This window comes from Hyla sarda, chromosome 5, assembly GCF_029499605.1.
Source record: "Hyla sarda isolate aHylSar1 chromosome 5, aHylSar1.hap1, whole genome shotgun sequence".
NCBI classification, from domain to species: domain Eukaryota; kingdom Metazoa; phylum Chordata; class Amphibia; order Anura; family Hylidae; genus Hyla; species Hyla sarda.
The window spans coordinates 341,249,846-341,270,876 of record NC_079193.1 but is presented as its reverse complement, the minus strand read 5'-3'; the positions used below and the strand labels follow the sequence as shown (position 1 = coordinate 341,270,876).

The 21,031-nt window shown below is 40.1% G+C and overlaps 1 protein-coding gene and 1 long non-coding RNA gene across 6 annotated transcripts in view; one reads left to right on the top strand and one right to left on the bottom strand.

Moving 5' to 3' along the window:
- ZFPM2 (zinc finger protein, FOG family member 2) overlaps positions 1–21,031 on the bottom strand; it is a 451,186-nt gene that overhangs the window by 378,242 nt on the left and 51,913 nt on the right. The gene's annotated exons all lie outside the window — the stretch shown is intronic.
- The window catches only part of LOC130274339 (uncharacterized), a 79,806-nt gene that overhangs the window by 10,016 nt on the left and 48,759 nt on the right, over positions 1–21,031 (top strand). Inside the window, exons 2-5 of one of the 2 annotated variants that reach the window (XR_008844330.1) lie at positions 1,861–2,012; positions 12,636–12,781; positions 17,836–17,900; positions 18,565–18,850. This is a non-coding gene — a long non-coding RNA (uncharacterized LOC130274339). Of the gene's footprint in view, positions 1–1,860; positions 2,013–12,635; positions 12,782–17,835; positions 17,901–18,564; positions 18,851–21,031 lie in introns of those variants that run through there. The other variant, XR_008844329.1, reaches the window with a different exon arrangement.

Below are 21,031 nucleotides of genomic sequence, written 5' to 3'. Positions count from 1 at the left end.
AATATTCATACATATATTTGCGAAATAGTGCAAATTCGAATATGGCCTTTGCCGCTCATCACTATTGTTAAGGTAGGAGATTATGCTTAGCAATATTTTCTATAGTCTATAATCATTTCACATAGCACCGTCTTTGTGATATTGTATGCCACTATGGGCGGAAGATTTATTATCTAGCGTAGTTTTCTTGTATGACTTGCCCAAATGGTGAGAACCCATGGCATTACAATAATAATAACAATTATTTATTCATATAGTGCATACAGGTTCCGTAGCACTGTACACTTAAATTAGTCACAGCGCTCATTGGGACTCACAATTTAAATTCCCCTATCAGGACATTTTGGAATATGGGAGGAAACCTAAACAAGCACTGGTAGAAAATACAAACTTGTTGCAGATGTTGTCCTTGGTGGGATTTGAACCTAAGATCCAAGGCAGCAGTGCCAACCACTGAGTCACTGTAATGCCCAATTATGATGCTTAGTGAAGATTTTCCTAACTTAAAGGTGTTATCAACAATCCAAAATGTGAAGAAATATAAAAGGCACTCCAGCTGTAGCCTATATAGGCAACACATGGTCCAGGATCAGGGGTTTGTGACTGACCTGTGGCAACACCGCATATCAGCCACACTACCCCATTCCCAAGCTATGTGTTTCCTATATGGATTGCAGTTAGGCTACAGATTAATTGATGAGTGCCATTTTCAGTACTTTGGACGAAGTTTGTCTATGGCAGTGTTTCCCAAACAGATTGCCTCCTACTGTTGCAAAACTACAACTTCCAGCATGATCGTACAGCTGAAGGCTGAAGTTGTAGTTTTGCAACAGCTAAAGACTACCTGGTCGGCAAAAACTGATGGTTAAAGGGGTACTCTGCCCCTAGACATGTGGACCCTCGTGATCTCCGCCGTGGCATCCCAGTCATCTGGTGCACAGAGCGAACTCCACTCCATGCTGGATGACTGGCGACCATAGCCACCACACCCCCTCTATTCATGTCTATGGGAGGGGGCGTGGCGGCTAGAACACAGCCGTCATGCCCCCTTCCATAGACATGGAAGGAGGGGGCGTGGCATGAGGTCAAAAACACGAAAGCCCCAGGTGAGAAGATCTGATCACGGGGAGTCCGGCCACTGTACCCTTTAAAGATCCCCATATCCTAACCATAGATGTCGAGAAACAGTGTCAGCACAGGGTGTAGGGGGCAGTGCCGATCGTTCGGACTACCAAAGTGTATTATTACAGACAATGTTTTCCGCAATATATCATTACGGCAAAGTATTGTCTCCTATAACCTACTTCACATCACTTTATCAGTTCAAAAGTGCCTCCAATGTGCTTAAGCTCCACTCACCAATCCAGCTGTAGCCTTTATAGGCAAGACATAATCCAGGATTGGGGAACTGTGACTGACCTGTGGCAATACCGCCTAACAGCCACACTACCCCTTTCTCAAGCAAAATGTTTCCTTTATGGATTGCAGTTAGGCTACAAATGGATTGGTGATTGCAATTTACTGTACTTTGGATAAAGTTTGTCTATGGCAGTGTTTCCCAACCAGGGTGTGTCCTACTGTTGCAAAACTACAACTTCCAGCATGATGGGACAGCCTTCGGCTGTCCCATCATGCTGGTAGTTGTAGTTTTGCAACAGCTAAAGGCACCCTGGTTGGGAATAACCGGTGATTAAGATCACTACATCCTAATCACAGACATAGAGAAACAGTATCAGCGCAGGGTGTAGGTGGCAGTGCTGATCCTTCGGAAGTGTATTATTATAGACAATGTTTTCTGCAATATATGATGACGGCAAAGACGTATTATCTCCTATAACCTACTTTTCATCATTTTATTAGTTCAAAAATGCCTACGATGTTCTTAAGCTCCACTCGGATGCCTCCATGGAGACATTAAGCCGAAAGAAAACCTATAGACGCTCCATACAGTTCCTCACCACAGGCCTTCACAAGCACGGCTCACGCACATCCCACAGAGCTCTTTAATGAAGGTATGTTCGTTTCGTGGACAGCGCAAGACCACATAAGCCTAATGTAATTGAGCTTAACAGCGAGAATAAAAGTCCTATTTCTCCAGCTTCTAAAAAATCTATTTAAAATGAGTAAAGTTCCTCCTGCAGACACTCACTGTTTAACACGAGTTGCATCAGGGGATCTTGTAGGATGGAAACATTTTTATTAATTTTTCTCTTATCTCCAGGAGGATGTTGCTTTTTTTTTTTTTTTTTCATTTACATTCCTAGCCTCCAGGTAGCAGAGTAGAGAATCATAGACTAGAAAATTTTTTGATTAATTTCTTTCCATGTGTTATGTTATTTCTTATATATAATTGATTTCTTTTGCTTGTAGCTGTACATCTATTTTATATCTGCACCTATTGCCTTCCTTCAATCAAGAAAGTTGAAGAAAATTACCTGAATTTTGTTAAGTTTATTAAAAAAAAAAAAAAAGGCAGCGCCGCTGAATATTTAAATTGTTAAGTTTATTAAAAAAGGAGCTCTGTGAATATTTAAATTGCATTTTGAAATGCTAACGAAAGGAAGATATTACAGAATTTTAATAGTAGGTTCAATTTGACCCACCGACTTCTGCGGGAAGGGTCAAAAATTATTCAAATTGTTTCTTTACACTCAAAGAAGAAAACCTTTGATTTTTTTCTAAATGGATTAATATTCTTCTCTGCCGGGTCTTTTGACACGTTGCTGTATGACAGTATTAATTCTACTGGAGTATAAATTTTTCAAAGACCTCTCTGCTTTCATTTTTCGTGTACGCTCTTAACTTTTTTTTTATCTTTTGCTATTCTGATAGAAGAAGCTTTTATTAAGACTTTTGGCCTTCGTTTGAGCTGGCCAAAATGCGATTGACATTTTGCGGGAAGCGACACCTTGTTTTAAGAGTGAAATGTAGACTAAGATGCACAAGCTTTTTTTTTCAATTTTATTTATTTATTATTTAAATCTTAAGTCAGTTGCTTAATACTGGGTCCGAATGCACTCACATAGAACAAAACGTCAAAATTTGGAGAGTCGCAATTATGGTGTAAAATTTGTTCCTTAATAATTAGCAAGTCGGGAGAAATTGTAAAAACAACCCCAAATTTTCTTTTCAAATCTTTTTTATTGAAACTTTTTTTTTTATACAAAATCAGCTAAGCATGTTGCTAAATAATGTATGACTAAAAGGGGTACTCCGGTGGAAAACATTATTTTTTTTTTTTTTTTAAATCAACTGGTGCCAGAAAGTTAAACAGATTTGTAAATTACTTCTATTAAAAATTTTAATCCTTCCAGTAGTTATCAGCTGCTGTATAATACAGAGGAAATTATTTTCTTTTTGAATGTATTTTCGGTCTGTCCAAGATGCTCTCTGCTGACACCTCTGTCCATGTCAGGAACTGTCAAGAGCAGGAGAGGTTTTATATGGGAAATTCTTCCTGCTCTGGACAGTTCCTGACATGAACGGAGGTGTCAGCAGAGAGCACTGTGGAAAGACAGAAAAACTTTAAAAAAAAAGAAAAGAACTTCCTGTAGAGTATACAGAAGCTGATAAGTACTGGAAGAGTTAAGATTTTTTAATAGAAGTAATTTAAAAATCTGTTTAACTTTCTGGCACCAGTTGATAAAAAAAAAAAAAAAATGTTTTACACCGGAGTACCCCTTAAAATACAACCTCAAATTTTCGTCGGGTCACATAGAGGATCCAACTTGCCCAGCAGATTACTAGCTCGTTTTTTTTTCACACAACAAAATCATTTGGAGAAAACCCGAAATTTATGTAAGATCCAGTTCAGTTGAATTGACTGTAATATTCAATTTGGACTGAATAAATGTTGTCTAATTCGAAATGCCCTAAAAAGTTGTATATGATTCTTTGAGGTCTTTTAGGGCTATATCCAACCGTATCCAACCTCTTTAACACCATGGCAGCATTATGTTACATTACTTGGGGTTAGGGTTCATAGGGTTAGAGTTCTTAACTGTAACCAGACCCTTCTGTGTTGCCCAATTATAATGCTAAGTGATGAAATTTCCTAACCCAAACATATTATAGACAATCCAAAGTGTAAAGAAATATAAAGGGCAATAAGCAATACAATTGTAGAATTATTATAGTCCATATATGCCACAAGTAGCCCAGGATCAGGGAACTGAACTGACCGGTGGCAACACTGCATATCAGCCACACTACCCCATTCCCAAGCTATGTGTTTCCTATATGGATTGCAGTAAGGTTACAGATACATTGATAATAGCATTTTTCTTTACATTTTGGATGAAGTTTCTCTATGGAAGGTGTTTCTCAAACAGGGTACCTCCAACTGTTGCAAAACTACAAATCCCAGCAATGTTAGTAGTTGTAGGTATGCAACAGCTTGAGGCACCCTGGTTGGCAAGCATTGGTCTATGGACCACCAAAAACTAACCACATGTGTTGAGAAACAGTATCAACACAAAACAAAAAACCCTCGAAGGTCCCAGGGCAACAATTTATGATCATACAACCTTTAAGGGGTTACCCCCTATCAGAGAAAAACCCTTACAAAAAAAAAAGAAAAACATTTTTTTTTTGAAGCTTACCCATAAACATACTATTAAAAAGAGAAACAGTATCTGCTCAGGATGTATATTTTTTACCCAACAATAATCATTTGGCAAAAACTCGAAATTTTTATTGATTGGCTGCCAAATTCAATTCTGACTGAATACATTGTGTCTGAATTGAAAATGTCCCACTTGCCCTAAAAAGTTGTATATTTAAAGGAAATCTGCAGTCATGACAACTTATCCCCTATCCACAGGATAGGGGATAAGTGTCTGATCGTGGGGGATCTGACCACCGGGACCCCTCGCGATCTCCTGCACGGGGCTCTCCCGTGCAGGAGGTTGGCTGACCCCAGCATGACGCCATGGCCAACACGCCTCCTCCATGTAGTTCTATGGGAGATGCATCGTTTGTGCCTCCCCGCCTCTCCCATAGAGCTGTATAGAGAGGGGGCGTACCTTCGACCTCACACATAATGGCAATGCCGGGACCCCGTGCAGAAGATCGCGGGGGTCCCAGCGGTCAGACCCACTGCAATTAGACACTGATACCCTATCCTACGGATAGGGGATAAGTTGCCATGGCTGCAGTTGTCCTTTAAGTCTCGTAGGGCTATATACAACTGTATCCAAGCTCTTTAATGCCAAAGCAGCATTACCACAGCCCTACATTTGTTGGGGTTAGGGTTCCTAAAATGGTGACTGTCATCATAAGATATTTACACAAAATACATCCGTATCTTGGGAAATTCACAACAGATCGGATTAATTCCAAATGGATTTGCTCATCTTTAGCTGTGAGGGGCATTTCTTATTTTCCAAAAATGATGATATGTCATCCCCAAGTGAGCAATTTTCTTCATTATTTACAAATATATATCTTTTCTGTGGAAGGGCAGCATGGAATATAATGTTTTTTTTCTTGTTAATCTTTTAATTTTTTATTTTTTATTTTTTTTATCTGTTTCTTTCCTTTTTTTTTTTTTTTTTTTCTTTCTTTTTTTTTATACCCAAAAAAGAATTATGTAGCCACCATGTTTAAAATGTTTGTCTGGCTTGAATAATCCCTTTTGTTACAATAGTACCTCAGCAATAAGATGCTCACATGGCACCAGCAAGAAGTTGTAATTTGTCGTAGAACCTGGTGACAAGAGTTCAATTTTCATGCAGCGCCACCACAGGGCAAATCAAGTATCACACTGTCCATGGAAATAATTGGGTTACCTGCATAATATATACTAGTCCAGGGACATATAGAGTGAAGTGTTTGCTCTGTAGTTGCTCTATTATTTGCCTAACAGATCGGGCTCCTGCTCTATTAACCTTAACAGGGTATTTTAAAGGGAAAATCCTGGAATTTCAGGTACTGAATTTTGTAAGTAATATTTTAAAAGAGTGTCTACAAAAGTAGAAATACCGTAACTAAGTGGAGTCATACAATGCATCAAATTTATTAAAGGGAAATATTGGTGTAATTACACACTGGCCATGAGAAATATCAGGAGTTGCACCAAATTATGGAAATGCACAGTTGGCCTCATGTGTTAAATTAGTGCACATAAAGGGGGGAGATTACTAAGAGTGGTGTTTCATAAACCAGTCTTAATTCAAAATATGTGGCATGTATGTTAGGGTGCCGTCACCAATGTCCGCTGATCTTACTGTTTTCCTTCAGCGTTGTAGTAAATTGCAGAAAGGAAAATGATGATTGAACTGACCTCATATGTTTGAATGGGACAGTAAAGATTTATCAGGTGCCTCAATTGGGATGCCGGATTGCCCGATACGCCGGAAAGAGGAAAAGCATTGCGCAACATTTCCTCATTTAGCTTGCAGAAACAACTGAGCGCTGTAGCTATTGACAACTGATGCATTTTGCCAACAGTTCTGTACGGAGTACCAGCTCAGTAGTGAGTTGGATCACCGGACATGAGACAACACCCTTTCTAGCTTCTCCATGAAATGTAAAGAAATTTCCTACAGCCACTAATACGACCACAGTTTGTACCCTGGTCCACACTTCATAATGTCTTTCTGCACATCACACTATATAGGATGCAAAGCATATAGTACGAGACAATTCAGCTAAAAATGTCTGGAACCAAGTTGTGAAGTGTACCGTTTGGTAGAAGAGCTTGTCTCCCATGACACTGCTGAATTAAAAGATGCAGTGCACGGTGCATGTCTTTATATTAACATCCCACCATTTAAAACAAAATGCAGAGCCTTCAGCTTTAAGTACCCGACAGGGAATTTGCTTGTTCTGTTTTATTAAGTAGATACAACCCTTCCTTCAGCTACTGAATCAATACAGGAAACGACATTTATACGAGTCAGATTAAAGCCCTGACTTGAAATATTCCATTTACACACTGGAGATCGATTTTCTCTTCTGAACGCATGCCCCCTGTAATTGCTAAGAGCATCATAAATTGCAAACAAGATCTATATTTAAACAGGGGGGGTAGGTGAAAAAAGAGGGACGTAAGGGGCCCATAATCTCCGCCGCAGATCTAGACTGGGCAACGTCGATACAAAGAGTTGGTAGGATGAATGTCGGCGGGGGCTGCTAAGTGTTTAGTAGGTTCGTGCATTCAAACATCATGGCGGGTTTCTCCTTCCGCATTGAGTAGACGAGGCTTTATTTTGTGAGGATTACAGGGTACCCCTGCCAACGGCTCTAATAAGATCACACACTCGCTGAGTCTCTCGTCTCAATTTTTGCAACACAGAATCGCAGGGATTGAACTGGAAACCTGGAGGTCTCTTTTTGCCAAGAAATGTACCACCGAGTTAAAAGATGAATTTTATCATTATTGTAGCAGCTGATTCTTGAAATTCACACCGGTTTCCTGTATTTTGTTTGTGCGACATCACAGCGCACAACCGAGGCTGCACATATTATTGTATAATCGTACAATGAGCTTGAAGCTAAATACACAGAGTCTAATGTTTCATAGGACCCCTAGGAAGACAATGTCAACTGCAATGGAAACATGAATATTTTTTAGTTAATGAGCGGAGTCTAAAAAAATGGCTTATTTTCTGTCTCCGCCGTTATATTCCAGTAACAAATACTGATTAAAATTTTTTTGAACTATTAGAGGCAAATACCAGCACTGCTGTTCGTGTCCTCCCAACTGGCCATGGCTGCCGAAACGGCGTGCCCATATATCCACGTGACTGTTTCAACCAATCACTGGCCTCTCCCTGTACCCTGTTGATGGCAGTGATTGGCTGCAGTGGTGACATGGGTATATGAGCACATCCTCGATGTAGCCAAGTCAACATTTACCGTTGGGCAGATTTGAAGAAGCGTTGCTGGATTGGAAGAGGATTTATCAAGTGTGTAATGCCTTTTCTGTTATTATATCACCTATATTAGTAGTCCCCAAACTGTTGACCTCCAGATGTTGCAAAACTACAACTAACTGTCCGGGCATGCTAGGAGTTGTAGTTTTGCAACAGCTGAAGGCCCTAAACCTTATTTAGCCAAGGACTTGAAAAATTCCTTTAACTTTATGTCTGTGCAGTGGATTTGCAACTCTGTATAAGAAAAACAGAACTGAAGCAGCATTCACATGCACAGATATGATTTCTAAAGCTCAAATCACCTGCAATCGTATCTGAGCACAGACAGACATGGTCAGGATTGGACACATTCACTCCTATGGTTGGCACGGACTTGATTGTAGTCAGCTAATGATTGCGATCAGGTCATTTTCCAAGTGCATCCGACTCTTAAGTCCGGGCTGGCCATAGGAGTGAATACGCCTGTGTCTGCCCCATGCCTGTCCATCGGAGGCACTAAGCGTGATGTGAATGCAGCCTAAGTTGACCATAATTGACATGGCATAGTTACATAGTTCATAAGGTTAAAAAAAAGACCAGAGTCCATCTAGTTCAACCTATATCCATAATGAGTTCCTACTGAGTTGATCCAGAGGAAGGCAAAAAACCCTCATACTCGAGGTAAAAATTCCTTCTCCAAATATGGCATCAGAATAAATCCCTGGATCAACGTTCTGTCCCTATAAATCCAATATACATAACCAGTTATGCTATTTTTCTCCAAGAATGCATCCAGACCCCTTTTGAACTCTCTTACAGAGTTCCCCATGACCACCTCCTCAGGCAGAGAATTCCACAGTCTCACTGCTCTTACAGTAAAGAACCCCGTCTGTGCTGGTCTAGAAACCTTCTTTCCTCTAGACGTAGAGGATGCCCCCTTGTTATAGATACAGTCCTGGGAATAAATAGATCATGGGAGAGATCTCTGTTCTGTCCCCTGATACTGTATATTTATACAAGAAGGACATTAACTTTAACAGCATTGACCAACTAACAGCATTTACAATTGTATGAGGGCTGGGTGTCCGATTGTCAGGCCACCTACCGGTCAAAAGAATTGTGGTCTCCTAGGTACCCCTTGAGAATAGAACAATGGAGCTGTCACCACTCAATTCACTTCTATGGGACTGACAGTAATAGCCAAGCGCAATCTTCTTCATAGCAATGAATAGAGAGGTGGTCACACAAGCACACTACTGCTCCCTATTACAGGGGTACTCAGGGACAACCCTGTATTTTTAACTAGGCAAACATAGCCCACGCCTAGGGCGGCACTTTATCACTTTATCAGGGGGTGGCAGCTAGGGACAGGATTATTATTATTAATATATATATATATATATATATATATTAAATTTTTTTTTTTTTTTTTTTTTTTTTTTTTTACTAGGGTGGCTGCCATATACATGAGGCAGCTTTCCATTGCACAGTGGCACCCCTGGACTAAACAGCCCCCCTCCCCAAGGTCGGATCAAAAGAGCTTACAGAGAAAGGGGTTGACCCTAAACAGAAAAGGTGTGTTTTAGATAAGGAGGAAAATTTAGATTATGGGGTGCATGAGTTATATGTCAGATATAGTGCAGCACAACGCCTAAATATACCACTGCTCAGACGGCATCATTCTCTTAGGGGGAGATTTATCAAAACCTGTCCAGAGGAAAAGTTGCCCAGTTGCCTATACCAACCTATCAGATCGCTTCTTTCATTTTTAACAAGGCCTCTGCAAAATGAAAGAAGTGATCTGATTGGTTGCTATGGGCAACTGGGCAACTTTTCCTCTGGACAGGTTTTGATAAATCTCCCCCTTAGTCGGTAGTGGTCACGACAGTCGGATCCCCAGCCATCATACAATTTCCACCTATTCTGTAGACAGTTGATAAATGCTGTCAATGGGCCCTTTAAGCAAAAATGTGTTTGCCAGAAGGATACCTCCAATATTAAGCATTAAGCATTCCCTGCTGTCTATGAAGCTGCGGACGCCGACTCCCAGAAAACATCAATAAAGCCGAGTGTAAACTGAATTGTAATACAAGCGATTGATTTCAAGGAATGCAGATCTTACTGCCTCATTGGAGCTTCTGCCATTATATTTTATTTGTATACATGAGAGATTGAATTCATCTAATGACTAACTACGGTAGAGTAACGTCCCCTATCACCGTGCCATGCACCGACACAATGTTTTTATGAGAGTTTATTGTGATGACATAGAGAGAGGTTCTTCGCTGTATAGTCTGATAATCTGTAGGATCCCGGACAATGTGGTGAAGGCAATTTCACTTAGAGAGTTTCATGCAGCGGTAAACTCCACAGCACAGGCTCTAAGCCCCGGAGTCGCATGACGCCCCCTCCGTGGATCTGCTCTATTAAGGATCCTGCTGTTACCATCCAACCCTCCTAGGTACCTCCACTCCATCACTTCTCTAAGGCTGATTTCTCCTACAGCGTTTTGCTGAAAAACATTTTCTTTATGACATTCTTGTGTGCATTGTGGGTCAAAAAGCTGCAGCCAGATGTTACAATACAGTCTGCAGTGAATAATGCACTACATGTAAAGTCTGCTGCTTTGTGGTGTTATTGGGGGGTATTTATCAAAGGATTTCTGTGGGTTTTTTTTTAACGTAATACTTTGGCGCAGTGTCTTTTTTACGCCAAAGTTTGGCGCATCTTCTCCACTGTCATTTTTACAACTTTCTCAAAATCACACCGTCCTGTGTGTGATTTTAACTTTAGTCAGTAATTCATCATTTGCGCCAATCGATGTTTGGCGCAAATCCCGTTTTTTTTTTTTGGGGCCGAGAAATTTTGCACATGGAAAACACACTTAGCAATGTCAGAAAATGTAAAGGCGTCAAAGTACATTTAAACATTTTTTGGGTGAAAGCAGCGACGCCTCCGGGGCTGCACAATACTATCCTGCGACATAGTTGTCCCTGAGGAACCTTCACCCTCTGTTGAGCCGGCATTGGACATGGCTGCACAGGGTCAGGAAAGGTAAGCACTAAAGCAGTGGTCTCCAACCTGCGGACCTCCAGATGTTGCAAAACTACAACTCCCAGCATGCCCGGACAGCCAACGGCTGTCCGGGCATGCTGGGAATTGTAGTTTTGCAACATCTGGAGGTCCGCAGGTTGGAGACCACTGCATTAAAGTAACAAAAAAAACTAAAATACTCAAGCTAAAAATAAAATCCATTTCACATGGTGACTATAAACCCCACAAAAGAAAATAACTCATGTCGCTCGCTGATAGACTGCAATAGGGACTCCGAAATGGCTGCTCTACAGGGTAAAATACGCGTCCTCTGTGGGGGTAAGTTCTGTGTAAAAAGCGCTGTGAACGGATGATTTCAACATTTGCGCCAAAATTACTAACCACTTGCGCCAAATGATAAATTTGGTGCAGGTCCACGAAAACCAAAGTGAAAAAAAAGGGTAAAAAGAAACTGACAACAGGCAAAATTGATAAATTGTGTTGTTTTTTTTTTTTTTGTTTTTTTTCCAAAATGCAGTATGCTACAGTCATGGATTTTTTTCAGGCTTTTTTCACGTGGGTTGTTTTTCATGCAGTTTTTTTTTACTATAGAACTTATAATATAGAGGACTATAAGTATTTCCTTTATATTTCCTTTTCCTTTTGAATACATTTCTTGCTTTGGCTCAAAAAAAAAAACTGGATCAAAAACTCAATGCACCAATCCAATCTGAATCCCTTTCACTATCTCATACAGTACTCTTCCCAAAGTTCTGACTAGATACAGATGAGCGTAATACTGACGCTTTTTAGCTTCTGTATTATGAATGTAAGTTCTGGCCCAACTATGGATCACATGAAAAATCATAGCGATCTATTATGAATCTATTATATTGATCTATTAACAATCTGTTCTAGCAACCTATTATTAATCTATTATAGCAAGCTATTATAGTAATCTATTATAGCGGTCTATTATCAATTTATTATAGCGATTTCATTTACCGTAACGATTTATTATAACGGTCTAATATCAATCTATAGTAGCAATCTCAATATAGTGATCTAATTTTGTAATCTATTATCAATCTATTATTATAGCGGACTATTTTCAATCCATTACAGCAAGATATTACAGTGATCAAGCTATTGAAGGGGTACTCCGGCGCTAAGACATCTTATCCCCTATAGAAAGGATAGGGGATAAGATGCCTGATCGCGGGGGTCCCGCCGCTGGGGATTCCTGTGATCTTTCCCGCAGCATCCCGTCACCATAAGCCCCCGGAGCATGTTTTCTCCGGGTCTGATGATTGCCGATCACAGGGCCAGAGTATTGTGAGATCATGGCTCCGCCCCGTGTGACGTCATGCTCCTCCCCCTCAATGCAAGCCTATGGGAGGGAGCGTGACAGCTGTCACGGCCCCTCCCATAGGCTTACATTGAGGGGGTGGAGCGTGACGTCCCACGTGGGCGGAGCCGTGATGTCACATGGGGCAGAGCCGTGACTTCACAATACTCCGGCCCCATGATCGGCAGTCATCACACTCCAGGAACGAACATGCTTCGGGGGCTGATGGTAACGGGATGCTGCGTGAAAGATCACGGGGGTCCCCAGCGGCGGGACTCCCGCGATCAGGCATCTTATCCCCAATCCTTTGGATAGGCGATAAGATGTCTTAGCACCAGAGTACCCCTTTAAAGAGATCTATTATAGTAATCTAACATAACAATCTTTGATGCTTTCAGGTCGGGCTGGATGTTGTGGACAGACAAATACTATTATGTCTGAAACTATTCTAATGACAAGAACTCTGCTCTGATTTTAACCCCAGCATTTATGGCACTTTGAAATAACAGTAAAGTGTAATGCGATATCACAACTTATCACTGAGGTAACATACATACATTTAAATGAATAAAAATCTCAGCTTTTTTTTTTTTTTTTTTCCTGAAACAACGCCACTCGAGCATAGGCTATGTCTGGTATTGCAGGATAGCCTCAATTTAGTTAAAGGGGTTATCCAGGAAAAACTTTTTTTTATATATATCAACTGGCTCCAGAAAGTTAAACAGATTTGTAAATTACTTCTATTAAAAAATCTTAATCCTTTCAGTACTTATGAGCTTCTGAAGTTAAGGTTGTTCTTTTATGTCTAAGTGCTCTCTGATGACACGTGTCTCGGGAAACGCCCAGTTTAGAAGAGGTTTACTCTGGGGGATTTGCTTCTAAACTGGGCGGTTCCCGAGACAGGTGTCATCAGAGAGGACTTAGACATAAAAGAACAACCTTAACTTCAGAAGCTCATAAGTACTGAAAGGATTAAGATTTTTAAAAAGAAGTAATTTACAAATCTGTTTAACTTTCTGGAGCCAGTTGATATACAAAAAAAAAGTTTTTTTCCTGGAATACCCCTTTAACAGAGCTAAGCTGTATACCAGATAAAGATATGTGACAGCAGGGCGCAGTTTGTAGAAAAAGAAGAAAATGCTGACTCATAAGGTAATTGATTACTGGGTCTCACAAAATCCATATATACATATATACATATATATATATATATATATATATATATATATATATACATGCAAACCATACAGACTGCAGTTTTACATTTTGAACTGGGTCAGTTACTACTAAAAAGGATCAACAGAAGTAAACAGGGGATTTGAACAGATGGTAACCCAGAGCCGGAAATGTTGTCATGCATGTAAAATGGGTAATTAAATCCTAATTTATGTTAAGGTCCAGGGAATTCCACCACCTCATTCACTGCCTTTAGCCACTTTAACTTATTTCCCTTATACATCAAAAAGTAAACTGCAGATTCTAAGTCTGGAATAGCAAAGCTGAGATCTGTCTGCTCTATCTGTATACTGCTGCTGCTATCGCTATGATCTCAGAATGTATTGCAGATATATATACACCTTTCCCATGGCTGTGTTCACACATTGCATTTATTTCTTCTTTTGAGTGATTTTCCAGAAAACACGAAAAAAATTGTGCTTTTTTTTTGCAATTGTGCAAATCATAGTAAAAATGTGTCATACTTTTCCACAATTTTGAAAAACTGCTGCAGAAATAGCCATAAAGAAGTAAAAAAGTGTGAACAATCCAATAAATATTCAATGAGCGAACACAGCCTAAAGACTTCAAATCTTAATAAAACACCTCCATTGTGATTATAGGTCAAATTACTTTCATCTCATGGCAATATTTTACAAAAAAAAAATGCATTAAAACTGCTTGTGTGAACTGACTTCAACCCGCTTATGAGTCTAATAAGTTATCCTGAGTAAATTTAAAGGTTCCTGGCTGTCTGGGCATGATTGGAATTGTAGTTTTGCAACAGCTGGAGGCAGCACTGGTTGGGAAACACTGGCCTAGAGGATGCAGAGATAGTAACTGCCCATTTGGCCTAGAAACACCACTTCATACCTGCAAACTTAATGGACCTCATAGACAAAAGAGGCCACTTATGGTTCATTATGCTATCATTTTTTATGTATTTACTAGCTGAGTACCCGGCGTTGCCCGGTTTTTCCTTCCTAGTCCTTGTTGGGGAGGAAAATCAATAAAGGAGGAAACTTTTGACTTCATATCCCATCCTCATATATTGTTGTCATATTCTAACCCCATATCCCCTCCCCATATCCCGTCCCCATATTTCGACCTCATATCCCATGCCTATATCCCGACCTCATATGCTGTCCTCATATCCCGTCCTCATATCCCAACCTCATATCCCGTCCTCATATCCCGTCCTCATATCCCGACCTCATATGCTGTTCTCATATCCCGTCCTCATATCTCGTCCTCATATCCCGACCTCATATCCTGACCTCATATCCTGACCTCATATTCCGACCTCATATCCAGACCTCATATCCCTTCCTCAAATCCCGTCCTCATCTGCTGTCCTCATATCCCATCCTTATGTCCCATCCTCATATCCTGTCCTCAGGTGGGACTGATTTGTTATTCAGATATTGTAAGCTGAAAATAGAAGTGGATGTGGCTTTGTGGCACTGGGCGTGATTTGCAAGCCACAAAAAAAGGTAGAGACTAAAAGGGGTGGGGCTTAAACAGTGGGTGTGTATTTGTGAGATGGGGTGTGACTTGCATGGGACTTGGGGCTTGAGACAAAAACCCATCTTTTATATAAGGGTGTAGGTAAGGGTTAATTTAACTATCATATATTTTTATTTAACATATAAGTAATATGTGTACCAGGAATTATTAAAATATCTCCAGCCGTACGGAAGTTATGCCAGAACATACATTTCCCGTACATACACACACACACATAGAATTTTATATATATATACATATATATATATATATATATATATATATATATATATATATATATATATACATACATATATATATATATATTGATATGCATTTGAATGATGCAATTTACACATAATTACTAAAAATCACCTAAACTGAGACATTTCTAGGGTCCAAACTCCCTGGGCCTGAAAGTTTTATTAATGCATCTCTATTAATAAACACAAAATATTTGTGTAGCTTACAACAAAAACCTCATGGATGGAGGAATCAATGTTAATTGTATGGTGGCAATACCCAATACACCATAAATAAAATAACATACGAAATAACAGCAACATTCCTCAAAATTATCTAAAAAATAAATAAATAATAGATAATAGTTCATAAATATTCACGCATATAAATAAATGAAAGAAATGTGGATTTATTATCATAAAAATGTATAAATTAATATATACATATATATATATATATATATATATAAAATATATTTTTTCCACTCAAATCATGCAAATAAATAGACTACAGATGGAAAGCCCCACAGACCCCCCTTAAAAAAGTCAATGGGGTCCGATGGTGTCCGATGTGCAGCGGGCCATGCAGCTCAGTATGTTTTGTTTATGAATGAACTATATGGCGGGGCTCTGATGTGCTCGTAGCCTTAGTTTCTAACAGAAAACTAATTTTGAGCTGAATGATGCACGCCGGGGGTCCACCTGTGGTGATGTGAGGAGCTCTAATTTCTTATCATTAGCGGATAGAAGCCTGTGCATACATTATCATTTAGCACCTATAAAAACACCAGCTGTAATGTAATATATCTCACACCACTTGTGTATAGTAGTTACCATACTGTTTGTTTGGTTTAAACATTGCAACATATTTTCGAGAATATTTGCTTGTAGAATATCAACATCAAAGGGATCATTCTCTTGTGGTCACCTCCTTCCTTGCAGAAGAGGTAGCAGGGAGTCGGCACTCGTTATGGTGGCGTGGTGCCCACGGACAGGTAATCAGCAAGGTGGGTAAAGAAATCCCGGCACTCACAAATGAAGCTAAATCACCTTGGGTGTTTATTCACACATAAAGAAAAGGTGTTGCGACTCGCAGTCGCAACACCTTTTCTTTATGTGTGAATAAACACCCAAGGTGATTTAGCATCTTTTGTGAGTGCCGGGATTTCTTTACCCACCTCCTTCCTTGCAGCTGAAGTAAGCACCAATGGCCTCCCTCACGTGTGCACCGCACATTCACATAAAAGGGGTACCTATCATAATTTTCATGCATGTTTCCGGTGGCTTTTCCCTACTACATCAACCTTGATTGATAGATCTCTCCCTATACCCAAGCAGATATTCATCTATTAACCTGTTAAGGACATCAAGGCGTAGATGTACGCCTCAGGGCGTTAAGTGACTTTGAATCGAGCGCAGGAGCTGCGCTCACTTCATATCAGTGTGTGTTGGCAACTATAAGTAGCTGGATACTCACACCGTTAATGCTGCTCCATGTCATTAACCCTTTAGTTGCTGTGATCAATGCTGATCACGGCATCTAAAGCATTAAATCATACATGCCGGTTAGCTCAGGAGGCTCATTAGACCCCCTGTAACTTGACTGCAGGGGCCCAACAAGTTAGAATGGTTTCAGAATGTCCACTTACCTGCCTCCGGACACAGGATTGGTGATTCACTGATGCAGCCTGACTTACTTTCTAAAACTTAAAGGGGTACTCCGGTGGAAATCTTTTTTTTTTTTTTTAAATCAACTGGTGCCAGAAAGTTAAACAGATCTGTAAATCACTTCTGTTAAACAAAATCTTAATCCTTCCAGTATTTATTAGCCGCTGAATACTACAGAGGAAATTATTTTCTTTTTGGAACACAGTACTCTCTGCTGACATCATGACCACAGTGCTCTCTGCTGCCATCTCTGTCCATTTTAGGAACTGTCCAGAGCAGCATATGTTTGCTATGGGGATTTTCTCCTACTCTGGACAGTTCTTAAAATGGACAGATATGTCAGCAGAGAGCACTGTGCTCGTGATGTCAGCAGAGAGCTCTGTGATCCAAAAAGTAAATAATTTCTTTTGTAGTATTTATCATCTAATAAGTACTGGTAGGATTAAGATTTTTTAATGGAGGTAATTTAAAATCTGTTTAACTTTCTGGCACCAGTTGATAAAAAAAAAAAATTAATTAAAAAAAAAAGTTTTTCACCGGAGTACCCCTTTAATAAATGCCCCTTACTTTAAAAAAATAATAATCACCTTTTTTCCCATTTATTCTTGCCCCCTCCTAAAAAAATAAAATAAACTATTAAAACTACTACTATTAAAACTATTAAAATACAATGTTTATTAACGCCAAAAATGCTGATTTTTGGTAACATCATATATCAGAAAAAAAATTAATAAAAAGTGATCAAAAAGTCCAATCAAAACAAAAATATTACCAATAAAAACTACAGATCACGGCAGAAAAGAATGAGTCCTAATAAAGCCCAACATACGGAAAAATGGAAAAGTTATAGGGGTCAGAATAGGACAATTTCATGCATACTGATTTTGTTTATTGATTCTACTAGAATTTAATTCCGACTCTATATTTTAATATATGGTTGAGCCCCCGTTTCTATATCGAATTACAGAGTAAATAACAGACTCATATAGAGGGATAGATGACCCTGCCCCCGAGGACCTACAACTCACAAAGGTAATCATAAAGCTAATCATTCTTTCCCGAAGTTTTGCTACGACTTCATGGTTCCCTGAAATGCCTGTTACCAGCATACTGTGAACTCATGAATAATCTAAAAGTGGTATTCCAGGAAAAAACTTATATATATATATATATCAACTGGCTCCAGAAAGTTAAACAGATTTGTAAATTACTTCTATTAAAAAATCTTAATCCTTTCAGTATTTATGAGCTTCTGAAGTTAAGGTTGTTTTTTTCTGTCTAAGTCCTCTCTGATGACACCTGTCTCGGGAAACGCCCAGTTTAGAAGAGGTTTTCTCTGGGGATTTGCTTCTAAACTGGGTGTTTCCCGAGACAGGTGTCATCAGAGAGCACAGAAAAGAACAAACTTAACTTCAGAAGCTCATAAGTACTGAAAGGATTAAGATTTTTTAATAGAAGTAATTTACAAATCTGTTTAACTTTCTGGAGCCAGTTGATATATATATATATAAAAAAGTTTTTTCCTGGAATACCCCTTTTAATAATACCGTATTTCTGAATCATCGACACGAGAACCACCACAGGGTGGAGTCCACTCCCGAAATGATATTTTGGAAACAGAGAATATGAACTTATCAGCAAGTTGTAATTTGTCCCTTTCGACACCAATGTGCTCTCCTTTTTCTCACACATGTAGGCTTCAACCACGGAACAGCCTTCAGGTTTGATAACATCTGCTACAGCTACAACAAATACCCCAAAAATGAGTGTGAAGTCTGATGAATGTTTAAACAGAAGAATTTTTTTTTTATGGATCAGCTAAATCTTTTCTGCTTTTTAATTAAAAGTAAAGAAAATGGAACTTAATTATCCTGTAAAGATTAGCTTGTGGGCATCTTTCTGTAAATTACTTCTAATTGAAAGCAAATCGTCAAATGACATTCAAAGTACTGTCCTTTAAAACGCAGCTGTTCAATTGCTGATTTCGGTACATTACAGTACTTTCTTGTTGTAATGTGGCATATATGAATATTTAACTAGTTTTTTTTTTTTTTTTCCACAGCTTATTATATCTTAATCACATTCCATCCACACCCCACTTATCATAAATACTGTGGCGGCAAAAAAAAAAAAAAAAAAAAAAAAAATTGTAAACAGCCCACCCCCTTTTAAAAACACTGCGACTCATTTCAAGCGAGCTATCTGCAAAGCCGTGCTTTCAAGTCGGCAATTTCAGAGGCACTTTCTGGGTAAAATAATATCGCATCTAGAAAAAAAAAAGCTTAATAAACTGAATGGTAATTACTTTTATCTGTCTCCAAGTACCCCACCTTAACATGGTTACTTCATTATCAGCTTGTTTACAAAATCCTACACATATTTTCCCTAGATCAAAAAGAGGCGATATTTAGAATTAAAAAAAAACTACTTTCTGCATCAACTTTTATAGTTTGCAGTCTAAAGGGCTTTTCATCTGCAAGTTTCTATTTTATTACCTATTTTTTTTTATTACCGTATATACTCGAGTATAAGCCGACCCGAATATAAGCCGAGGCCCCTAATTTCACCCCAAAAACCCAGGAAAAGTTATTGACTCGACTATAAATCTAGGGTGGGAAATACATCATCCCCCTGGTCATCATCCATATCCCTGTCATCATCCAGACCCCCGTCATCATCTCCCTGTCATCATCCAGATCCCCGTCATCATCCCCGTCATCATCCAGACCCCCATCATCATCCCCCTGTCATCATCCAGACCCCCGTCATCATCCCCCTGTCATCATCCAGACCCCCATCATCATCCCCCTGTCATCATCCAGACCCCCGTCATCATTACCCCGTCATCATCCAGACCCCCGTCATCATCTCCCTGTCATCATCCAGACCCCCGTCATCATCACCCCGTCATCATCCAGACCCCCATCATCATCCCCCTGTCATCATCCAGACCCCCGTCATCATCCCCCTGTCATCATCCAGACCCCCGTCATCATTACCCCGTCATCATCCAGACCCCCGTCATCATCTCCCTGTCATCATCCAGACCCCCGTCATCATCACCCCGTCATCATCCAGACCCCCGTCATCATCTCCCTGTCATCATCCAGACCCCCGTCATCATCCCCCTGTCATCATCCAGACCCCCGTCATCATCATCCCGTCATCATCCAGACCCCCGTCATCATCTCCCTGTCATCATCCAGACCCCCGTCATCATCACCCCGTCATCATCCAGACCCCCGTCATCATCTCCCTGTCATCATCCAGACCCCCATCATCATCTCCCCGTCATCATCCAGACCCCCGTCATCATCCCCCCCCCCCCTTCATCATCACCGCCTGTCAATCCCTTCATCAGTGGTCTTCAACCTGCGGACCTCCAGATGTTGCAAAACTACAACTCCCAGCATGCCCGGACAGCCATCGGCTGTCCGGGCATGCTGGGAGTTGTAGTTTTGAAACCTCTGGAGGTCCGCAGGTTGAAGACCACTGCGGCCTTCATCATCATCATCCAGACCCTCCCTTTTGTTTTCTACTCACCTCCCCTCAGTGGTACCTATTTGTATTACTACGCCAATTTCCTTGTTTCGATTGGAAATTTTTGTATTTTACTTAATCATGAAGCAGGTGCCTGTAATGGATTAAGTTAGGTGGTAACACGTGCACCCACTACAGCTCCATAACTAGTTCATACGTGTTCGGGATAATTCAAGTGACGATGAAGCAACCAAAAAGACATGATTCTTGACATAAGGCTCTCTCTCTCTCTCTCTCTCTCTCTCTCTCTCTCTCTCTCTCTCTCTCTCTCTCTCTCTCTCTCTCTCTCTCTCTCTCTCTATATATATATATATTTATTTATTTATATGTATATATTATAATGTGCACAGGGAATAAGAGTTCCAACTCCGAATACCTCTTTAGGGTACGTTCAGACAAGAGGATCCACAGCGTATTTTACGTTGCGGATCTGCCACCGAAGGACCCCTACAGGGTGCCTTTAGATGTGCCTGCTTGGAGCAGCACTATGCCGCTACGAACTGACACACTGCTGCGATGTGTGAGTCGCCGCACATGCACGGTCTACTCGCACTCATCACGGCTGCTCCCCTAGCTAGGCCAAGAGCAGCCATGATGTGCGAGTTTACTGCACTCGCGCATCG